The sequence below is a fragment of the Bubalus kerabau genome, chromosome 7 (assembly GCF_029407905.1).
Source record: "Bubalus kerabau isolate K-KA32 ecotype Philippines breed swamp buffalo chromosome 7, PCC_UOA_SB_1v2, whole genome shotgun sequence".
Taxonomy (NCBI): Eukaryota; Metazoa; Chordata; class Mammalia; order Artiodactyla; family Bovidae; genus Bubalus; species Bubalus kerabau.
The window spans coordinates 120,956,442-120,967,231 of NC_073630.1; the positions used below are offsets into that span (position 1 = coordinate 120,956,442).

General features: G+C 64.9%; 1 long non-coding RNA gene across 1 annotated transcript; it reads left to right on the forward strand.

Moving 5' to 3' along the window:
- The first annotated feature begins 275 nt into the window (after positions 1-275).
- Positions 276-2,788, forward strand: LOC129657409 (uncharacterized). Its single transcript, XR_008716701.1, has 3 exons — positions 276-409; positions 2,064-2,168; positions 2,689-2,788. It is a non-coding gene; the product is annotated as an uncharacterized LOC129657409 (long non-coding RNA).
- The last annotated feature ends 8,002 nt before the right edge of the window (positions 2,789-10,790 follow it).

Sequence of the window (10,790 nt, forward strand, 5' to 3'; positions counted from 1 at the left end):
GAGACCCAGGGCCCCAGTGAGACCCAGGGCTCTGATGAGGCCCAGGGCTCCGTGCCCAGGCCTCCTCACTGGACCTGGTCCGTATGGCGTAGCCACTGCAGCTTGGGCCTCAGTGCCCGGCCATCTCAGCAAGTGAGAGTGCGTTGGGCCAGGGAGCTGGCTGCCCTCTCAGAGCCAGGGCGCCCCTGCTGGCGGGCCTGGGGGCCACCACCCCGGGAGCTGCCTCCCGTGGCCGATGTCTGGGTCTGAGGGTCGGTCTCCGGGACAGACGGTGGCGGCAGACAGCCTGTGGGCTGCTAGGCCTCAGGCTGCGGTGCCCGGACTGGAGTCTTCCAGCAAGAGGGCCTCGGGGGCACAGGGCCGGACCCCGCGTTCCCCACACCCAGGCCCCATCTGCGCAAGTGAACAGGTTCCCCCTCTGCATGCTGGGGTGGGCTGGGTGCCAGACTGCTCGCGGGGTGGCTCACCTGCGCCCCCATTTCCCAGGTGAGGTGCTTGGCCTCGAATACGCCCAGGGTCACAGATAGGGGTCAAAGTCATGCCACTGGCACCAGCGGGCAAGGCCGGGCCATGCCTGGCAACATCAGGAGGGGCAACAGGGGCGGCCACAGAGATGGGGACCCGCAGCTTTCCTGGTGCCCTGGGGCATGCCGGGGCTCTGAGAGCCGCCTGCTGGACACTGCAGCCGCTGTGGTGGGATTGGCTCCCAGGAGGCCAGGGGCAGCTCTCGGGCCAGGCGCTGGGCAGGACGGGCAGGGGCCGCGGGGCGGGCAGTTAGGAGGCCGGTCTGGGCAGGACTCTGGGGTGGCTGGGGGTGGGCAGGACGGCGGAGCGGCCGGCTCACGTCACCAACTCTGAGCTGAGCGTGCGTTCTGAGCCCTGCGAGCAGCTCCTCAGGCCTGGCCCCCGTCCCCTGACCTGCGCAACCCCACACCGTGCTCCCTGTGGTCCTCCAGGCCTCTCCCCCGCCTGGCGCTGTGGGGTCCCTTGCTGCTCTGGCCCCCAGGCTGGGGCTCCCCTGGTTCCCCAGGTCACGGTCTCCGTGGACCCCGGGCGGCCCTCGTGCCCTTCCTGAGTGGGCCGTCAGTCCATCTGTCCCTTCACTCCACTTCGCTTGCTCACTTGCCCCTCAAGCGTACCTGCTCTCCTCTGCCCTGGGGCTTCCCTCAGGCAGCTCTGGGTCTGGAGGCTGGAGCCACAGGACTAGCCCACCCCTTCCCAGGCAGAGAGGACAGCTGGCAGGCTGAGGGCAGCCGGGGCTTCCGGGGCACAGATGGGCGTGGCTGCCCCTGGGCTGGGTGTACTGGGGTGGGCAATGGGCTGGCCCTGAGGGTCCTGGGGAAGGATGAGCCCCTGCGCGCTGCAGCGAGAAAGGGTGCCAGGGGGCTGAGGGTGGACGGGCCGCCGGGGGGCTGAGGGGGATGGGCTGCCAGGGGCTGAGGATGGACTGGCCTCCGGGGGGCTGAAAGTGGACGGGCCTCTGGGGGGCTGAGGGTGGACAGGCCTCCAGGGGGCTGAGGGTGGATGGGCCACCGGGGAGCTGAGGATGGACGGGCTGCCGGGGGGCTGAGGGGGATGGGCTGCTGGGGGACTGGGGGGGACGATCTGGGGGTCATGGGTGATCGCGAGCTCAGGGAAGCCACGGGGGGTGTGGCTGAGCCTCCACCAAAGCCCAGGCTTCGAGGGAGGCGGGGTAGGTGCAGACCTGGCCTCCCTGTGAGAGTGAGAAACGCAGGGAGAGGGGCCTGTGTCCTGGGTTGGGGGGTGCGGTCTCTGCAAGGACCCCAAGGTGAAGGAGCGACGGCTGTCCTCCACTGAGCCTAGGCATTTGCAGCTTGACGGTGCTCCCGCTGCCCCAGAAAATTCCAGGAGAGTGAGTGTAAAAGTCCGGCCGGCAGATCGGCAGCACCCCCGCCCAAGCCCCGCCGCCCTCAGCCGCCTCGGTGGTGTCCCGGGCACAGGGCACTCCAGGAATGAAAAGCAGAGCCCGTATTGATTTCATTTCCAAATTATTAATCAACTTCACAGCTCAACAGAAATATTGTATTGTTCAGCTTGGGCAGATCCGAATGGCTCTCCCTCGGGCGAGGAGCAGGGGCCGGTGAAGGACGTGGGTGATAAACGTTCCAACTGCCGCGGAGGCCTTGGCGCGCCCACCAGGAGGCCAGGTGAGCAGTGGGAGGGGCTGGGGTTCGGAGGTGCGCACACGGCAGAGCCACACCCTGGCTTGGGCCCTGCCAGGGGCTTCTGCTGGCTCTGGGGAACTGATGGCGGGCAAGGCCCTGCTCAGTGCCCACACCCGGAACCTGGCCGGCTGCCCTGGTGTGCCCGCCGCCCCCCTGTGTCCCGCCAGGCTCCTGTGCCCGGCTTGGGGTCCTCTGTCTGCGGTCTGACTGCACCTCTTGTCCCGGCCTGGGATTCTCGGAGGGCCACGGTGCCCCTGCTGCGTGTCATCTCAGACCCCTGCCCCTGGGCTAGGCTCACTGTCTGCCCATCAATCCCCCTCCCCAGGAACCAGGCCCCCCACCCCCTGCTTGGAGCAGACAGGGGCGGTGGGTGCAGCTGCACCAGCAATTCAGGGTGTGGCGGGCTGGGGCAAGGGGTGGAGAGGGCAGTGGAATTCTGTTATGGGGGTGTGGGGGTGCAGGGGTGGCAGCGGGGGCTTGAGGTGACTTGATTTCCCCACAGCCTATGAATCAGAAAACGCGTCGATGGCGACGGAGGCCTCACCTAGGCTTGATGTGAACAAACCAGGTACCGGGAAGACACCAGTCTGCCTGTTGTGGGTTAGCGGTGGCCATTTTTAGGGATTTTGTTTTGTTGAAGTCTCCTCATCCTTTAGAAATACACACTGAAGCACATCCGGCTGAAAGGGTTTGTGTGAAGAACTCATTCTCAGATTACCTGGGGGTGGGGGTAGAGACGAAACCAGATTCCTGAACTGTTGAAGGGCAGTGGGTACTTGGGTCCTTTGTACGGATCATCTCGCTACTTTTCTGTGTGTGTTAACATCTGCAAAATGATGTAAATAGACGCAAGTCAAAACCACTCTGAGACACCACCTCACACCCATGACGATGGCCATGAGCAAAGACAAAACAAGAAATCCCCCTAAACAGGAAACAACCAGTGCTGGTGAGGATGTGGAGAAATTGACACCCTCGGGCACCGTTGGTGGGAATGTAAAAAGGTGCGGCCATTGTGGAAAAGAGGATGGCGGGTCCTCAAAAAATTAAACACAGAGCCATCCTACGGTCCTGCAAGCCCACTCTTGAATTTATACGCCAAAGAATTGAAATTGAAGAGGTATTTGTGCACCCATTTCAAAGCAGCATTAGGCACAACAGCTAAGACAAGGAAGCCACCCAAGTGTCCAGGGAATGTTATTTGGGCTTAAAAAGGAAGGAGATTCTGAGGCCTACTACCACACAGATAAACCTGAGCACCTTCTGCTCTGGTATCCAGGGGGGTCAATTCACAGAGACGGAAAGCAGGTGGTAGGTGCCAGCGGCTGACAGTGGGGCTCGTTGATGTTTATTAGGTAGAGTTTCTAACGAGATGGTGAAAAAGTTCCGTGGACAGAAGGTGGAGACGGCTGAACAACCATGTGAATGTATTTCAGGCCCCTGGATTGTGTGCCTAAAACTGGTTACAACGGCAGGTGTTACCTAAAGTAAATAATCATGTAATGTGCCAAGCCCCCTGGATTATGCAGGTGAACTGCACGGTATGGGAGTGACAACCACAGAGCTCTTTTAGAACAGCGCCTGCAGTGTGGTTAAGTGGGTATGACTTCCAGGTCAGGGCCTGAGCCCTGCGGAGCCGCTGCTCCAGGGCCATCCTGGCCCAGGCATGGCACAGGCCGCACAGGAAGTGCAGGTCTGGGTGTCCCCACCCCTGGTGGGCAAATAGATGCTCAATAAAGCTGCTCCACAGGGAGCACTTGGAGTCTGGACTGAAAGAGGTGGGGAGGACCCAGGGGCCTCAGCGGCTGCATTTTAGAGAAACAGAGAAGACCAGAGGGCTGACCGGGCCCAGAACCCAGCGGACTCTCGGGTTTGGGGGGGCGTGTCCCGCCTGGGCCCAGTGAGTGGGCTGCTCCCCCACTTTGGGGGCATGTGGGGGCCCGTGTCGCCTCTGTCGTGCTGTGCGGGCAGGCTGAGGGCACAGAGAGGACACGGGGGCTGCCCGAGAGGCCGTCCGAGGAGCCTCACCCCGCCTGGACCTGGACTGGATGGACCGCAGGCCAGGCTGGCCCTGCTTCTGGAAGGGATGAGGCGCTGGGTTTGGGGCGGGGTGTGTGTCAGGTGGGCGGGGTGTCTGCCTGGTGGGTGGGGCATCTGTCGAGGGGCGGGGTGTCTGGTGGCCGGGGTGTGTGCCTGGTGGGGTGGGGCTCTGGTGGGGGCGGGGCTCTGTCTGGTGGGCGGGGCTCTGTCTGGGGGTGGGGCGCCTGTCTGGTGGGCGGGGCGCCTGTCTAGTGGGCAGGGCGTTTGTTTGGTGGGGGTCGGATGTCTGCCTGGTGGGGTGGGACGTCTGTCTGGGGGGTGGGGCATCTGGTGGGGCGGGGCGTCTGTCTTTATGGACGGGGTGTCTGGTGGGCGGGGTATGTGTCTGGTGGGGCGGGGCTCTTGTGGGGTGGGGCTCTGCCTGGGGGCGGGGCGCCTGTCTGGTGGGCGGGGCGTTTGTTTGGTGGGAGTAGGGTGTCTGCCTGGTGGGGCGGGGCATCTGTCTGGTGGGGGCGGGGCATCTGTCTGGTGGGGCGGGTCTCTGGTGGGGGCAGGGCGTCTGTTTGGTGGGGCCGGGACTGTGCAGGTCACCTGTCACGTAGCCGCAAGAGGCTGTCTGTGGGCGTGGACACTGTCCCTCTCCCCAGGAGGCAGGACATGTTACTACCCCTGTAAGCAGGTGGATTGACTCAGGGGCCCTCCCAGGTCCTCTAAAGTGAGACCACCCAGTCTGGTCCTCCTGGGACACTGTCCCCCAGCACTCGGAGGGGTCATGTTGGGGGTCCTGGCTGGAGGTCTCTGCCTCAGCCAGTGTCAAGCTCGGATGTGGGATGACCCAGCGGGGCCTGCCCACCCTGAGTTTCTCCAGCGAGGCTGGTCTCGGTGCTATGGGGGGCAGCGACTGCTGGTCTCGTCCAAGATGCCGGCCAGAGCCTCTGCCGCAAGTGAGCTGCAGGGGGTGGGAGGTCACCCCGCAGTGGACAAGGGACACCACAGATGAGGTGGGGACAAGAGAAGGGGGTGGTGGGGTCGGGGGTATGTCTGCACACCAGGAGGAGGGGTGATGAGATGGGGAGGTAGAAGGAATCAGACTCTCCCCAGGAGCCCCGAGAGCAGGTTCAGACAGAGGGAGGCAGTCTCACATGGGGCTAGAGGGGGTCAGGGGTCAGGGCGGTGTTTGGGGTTGGGGTGTGTGGTGGGCTGTGGGGTGTGGAGTGGAGTGTGGTCTGGTTGGGTTTGGGGGGTGGTGGGGTGCAGGATGTGATGTGGGGTGTGGAGTGTGGGGTGTGGGGGATAGCGGGGGCAGTGGGGTGCTGGGTGCTATGTAAGGGGAGCCTGGGTGCAGGGCTCAGTCTTGTGGCTTTAGGTGAATATTCTAGAGCACGCCTTGTGCTTCCTGGGGTCTTCCTGGGGTCTGGCAGGGAGGTGCTTGCCATGGGGGGCTGCTTTCTTGCGGGCGGCCTCAGCCTCCTGAGACGAGCCTCCCCGCCGGTTGCTCGGCATGCAGGCCCCACCCCTCCTGCCTGCGGTGAGAGCGACACCCCCGTCCTCGCTCATGTGAACTTGGGGCTGCGGCCCCCCAACTCCAGAGGCCCCCTCAGGAGAGACCCTCTGCTGTTGGGGGCCCCGGCCTGGCCTTGCCCACCCCTGGCAGCAGGGTGGGGTCTTCCTGGAGGAGGTGGAGGCAAGGATGGTGCTGGACGCTGGGCAGTCCAGCGTGTGTGGCTGGGGGACACACCTGCTGGGCGTTGCGGCTGTGCCCAGACCCCAGGGAGCTGGGCTCCCCTGGTCCCACGGGGACTTCTTCTGGGCCGTGAGAGCCCACCTGGGTGGTGGCGGAGCATTCTGGAGGCTGAGGGCCGGAGCGGTGGGAGGCCTGCCCCGGCCAGTGCTGGCCTGCAGTCGGGTGAGCCTGGGTGCAGTCCCCGGGCACGTGAGTTGCAAGGTGCCCCTCCCCTGGGCCTCCCTCGAGCCCCGGGGAGGGGCAGAGCCGGGGGCTCTGAGCCACACGGCATCGTTCACTCCCCCACCCCCACCCCATGGTGAAGCCAGTCAATTTTTTCAAACCACATTTGCTGTCTTATTGTTTATTTTCGGGCAGCAGCAGCAATTTTCGATACCCACCTCAGATATGGCTCGGGTCACCTGTCATTCCAGAAAGGTCAGCGATTCATTTAAAGTTCCATCACTCTTCACATAAGCAGGCAAACACCATTTCATCTGCCACAGCCTTTGTGTGGGCTGCGGACTGGCCTGTCGGCTCCTTCCAGGCCCAGGAATGGACACCCCCGCCCCGAGGGGGGTCGCGCCCACGCCCCCCCCCCCCAAACACATTCACTTAGAGGCAGTTCCGGGCCGGGCCCCAGCCTGGCCCTTCCGCCCCAGCTCTTAGGATGAAATCACCCAGTTGTGAATGGTGGGCCCCCACCCCAAGGCAGGGCCCGCAGGGAACCGCTCCTAGGAGGACCAGCCCTCCATCCTCAGGCCAGGATGTGACGGGAGGCTGACGCAGGTGGGACTGGGGTCCAGAGCTCTGAGGGGCCGTGGGCACCGGCCCCCTGCTGCCCGAGGTGCCCAGTGGGGGCCTGGCGTCACAGTGGCGTCCGAGGCAGGACTGGCTGACGGCCCACAGCAGGACGAGCACGGGAGGGGTCTCGGGTCCCGGAGGACAGGCAGCCCTGAGCCCCCAGTGCCCTAGTCTGGCTGCTCCCAGGTATGGCACTGGGGGTCTCTGGGGGTCTTTGGGCTCTCCTACTGCTGTGGGCCCCCAAGGGCAGGGTGAGGTCCCGGGGTCCGTGGTGTCCAGGGGTCCACACAGATCTCTGCCCGTCTGTCATGTTTCCACCCGCCTGCTCCAGCAGGACAGCGCCAGGCAGGGAGATGCGAGGACAGTGGTGGGTGTGGGCTGGGCAGGGGAGGAGGTGGCGGCAGGGCGGGGAGAGGACGGCTGGAAAGCCGGGCCCGGGGCCTCCCTGATGCCGGGACAGCCCGCCTGGGGCTTCTCGCCGTCCTGGCAGGCGACAGCCTGGTCTCCAGGGCTGCCCGGTCCCGAGGCCCGGAGGCCGGGGTGACCGTGGGCGGGGCCCGTTCCCTACGTCCTTCGCTGAGGTCATCCTGCACTGAGAGGGCCAAGGGGTCCTCTCCCAGCCCTTCTGTCTGCACAGGTGGTTTTTTTGGGCTCCTTCTGGCTTGGGGGTCTGCCATGCCCACCCGTTCCCACGGGGGTCCACCTCCATGGGCTCCTGGGAGGGCGGGCTGCACACACAGCCCCTGCCTGCCCCCCCGACTCCGCCCCTTCTGGGGTGCTGCTCCCACCCCGTCCCTTCTCCGCGTCCCAGCTCTTGGCTCCCTGACACCCCAGCAGGGGGCACAGCACCCCCAGCTGGGAACCAGCCTGTGCCCCTCACCCGTGGGGTCATGCTTCACCCCCAGGCATCCTCAGCTGGGGTCCCCCCAACCCGCCCAGCCCTGGCTCCTCGCTGCCGCAGGGACCCCACGAAGCTTCTCCTTCTGGGGGAAACAGTGGGAAACCCGGGGTCCCAAATAGCTGAGGGCAGGATGGACGTGTGCTGTCCAGAGGTGGGGCACGTGGGTGTGAGGGGAGCCTGGGTTTCCTGAGGCAGAAGCCTGGTCCTGTGTGTGTGGGAACGGAGCAGGGCCCTGCACGGGAAGGTGTGTGAGCCCGGCATGTGCCTGGCGTGTGCATGTGTGGAGCTGGCCGGTGTCACGCGAGGTGTCTCCCGTGTTATGGAGACACACACCAAGACCCCAGAGCCGGGCTGCAGGACTTTCACACATCCCACCAGAGCTGGATCTGCGCTGGCTGAGGCTGTGGGCTCCCTGCTGCCCTCAGGGTGGGGTCCCCGGGGCCTCTTCTCCGCATCCATGAAACAGGCGTGAGTGCCCGTCAGCACCCCTCTGCAGCCCGACGACCACTGGGGGAGGGTCCCGGCTGGCCAGCCCATCCCCTGGGGGTGGAGCTTCCAGAAGATTCTAGGTACTGCCCGCCGCCCCTCGACTGACCCTGCCTCCACCCTCATCTCTGCTGTGTGGCCCCTCCTGGCCCCTTCCCCACAAAGCCCGCCCAGAGCCCCTGGATGCCCTTGGCGGCCCCAGCGGGTCCCGCCAGGCTCCCTAGTCCTGGAGCCCAAGCGTCTACTTCCTAGGGGCTCCTCAGACCAGAGCGGGTGCAGGGCTGCTGTGAGGCAAGGCAACTCCCAGAAGAGGGGCCCAGGTGAGACCCAAGAGGAAGGGGGCACCCTTGGGGGCATGGGCCCGGCCCGTGGAGGGGCCATGCCTGGTCTGAATCAAGGCCCCCCCACCACACGGTGGCTCCCACGCCTGCTGCTCCTGGTGACCCTCCATCTTCAGAGGTCCACACGCCCTCCAGCCACCCACCCACCCAGAGATCAGCCCCACCCTCCTACTCATCCGTCCATCAGTGGGTCCACCGGCAGCACAGGACACACAGGGCCCACGGGCTGGGCGCTGGGCCCCAGAGGACGGTGCAGGCTGCAGGCTGACCTCACCTGCACAGACAGGCGACAAGGGGGTGGAGGGCAGGGCAGGGGCCCCGTCTGAGTGCCTTAATTCCGCACAGGGTGCCTCCCCGAGGCCCATATCCCTGCCTGGGCCGCCCCCAGAGCAGGGCAGGCAAAGCCCACCACCCCCCCGCCTTGTTGGCCAGGCCAGTCACCCGCCTGAAGGACACCCACTGGGGGTTAGGTGGCCGCCTCTGCCCCCAGCCCTCCGGACCCTCTGGTCCTGGGGATGAAGGGCCTGCAGAGTGAGGGGGGTGGGGAGATGGCAGGGGAGCGGCCCCACGCCCGCACACACCCTGCGCTCTGCACAGAGGAGGAGAAAGATAAGTGATGGGTAGTATTTTAAGGCATATTAACCCAATTACAAGTATATTTTTACAATCGTGGCTCCGACATTTATCACGCGGTGTTATTAGCCCCCGAGCTGGGCTGTGTCAGACGAAGGCTATGAAACAGGAGCGTTTCATTACGTTCTGCTGCGCCGGGCTGCAGCCCGCGACTCTTAAACCGCGTGATTTTATCAAAATCTTCGGAAATTGAAGCAATCACTAAAAGGTGTCGGGGAATTAAAATGTTCTGTCTCGGTGAAAGAGATACACTTCTTGTAACATATATCAGGGGTCTTTTTTTAAAAGACACATTACTATGCAGAGAACAGGCATCTGAGCGGGAGGGGCGTTCCAGAAGCGTCCTGCGACAGCGATTCTTCACGCTTAAAAATGGTCTCTGAGGGACGCGCCGCTGGAGCCTCGCGGGGCCTCTCTCCCTGGGCCTTCTCTGCTCTTGTTAGTCACCCTCGTGAGACAGCTGGGGGTCGCGCCAACCCCCGTGGGCCTCAGGGCTGAAGACTGTACCCTCCGGCTGGCGGCACCCGGTGGTGGGCCAGCCCTGTCTGCGCCCTCCAGGCAGGGGAGACCAGGGTTTAGAATGTGCCCCCGGATTTGTCAGACACACTCGGCTGCCCTTCTGGGCCGAGGTCCGTGGGCAGAGCGGTGACTGGGGTGCACAGCCGGACTGCCCCCCCGCCCACATTCCTGAGCTTAAGGGGGGCACGGCAGGGACCACCCCAGGGCCTGGAGGGCCCCAGAGCCGAGGAGCAGCCTTGCTGGGCACCACCCTGGACCCAGAGGGTGTGCAGGGTGTGGAGGGCCCCTGCAGAAGCCAGACCCACGGGGGAGGGACAGCCGCTCGCTCCACACCACCCCCCAAGGCTCTGGGCTGAGGGGCTACGGGCAGATGTCTGCACAGGGCCTGGTGGTCGGTCTCCGAGGAGGAGCCTGGTGCTGGGGGGTGGCTGGAGGGGCCCCCTGACCTCACGGACATCAGGGGGTGGTGGTCTGTGGCAGAGGTGGACCTGGGCAGTGCGGGGAGAGGCCTGTGGCCGGGCTGGGTGGGGGGACAGGGGGACAGGAGGGGCCTTGGGGGGCCCCTGGCTGCAGCCCCTCGGGGGCCTGCGGGGTGTGGGCCTCTCCAGGCCTCGAGGTTGACCGGGGGCTGCTGGACCTCACGGCCCCAGGGGGTGGCCGGGATGCGCACCCGGCACCGTCCGCGTGGGCGCTCACAAGGAGCCCCTCTGAGCCTTGTGATGGCGGTGGACACGGGCCTGAGACCCCGGAGCTCCTGGGCCAGCCTTCCCAGCTCACTGACCAGGCTTCTCTGTCTCTCCTTTTAAAAGCAGGGCTGTTGGAGAAGCAGCGTGGTTGAAAAGCTGGGCGTGGCTGACGTCCTCCAGGGGCTAAAGGGCCCCACACGGTGGGGAGGGGTTATGCTGGGAGCCCCCAGGAGCGGGCAGAGCCGCTGGTCCACCTTCTCTGGCACTGGGGGGCGGGGTGACTGGGGGGCGGGGTGACGGGGGGCCAGGTGGGTGTGCTGAGTCGTGGCCGAGGGGGAGTCCTGGCTGGGATCCGCTGCTTTGGGGCGGAGGGAACGTGGGGTCTCTGAACAGCTTCTGGCCTATGTGACTCTGTAACTTTCTCAAAATAAAAGTTTGAGTAAAAACAAGTAGTTTCACAACAGTTCTGAG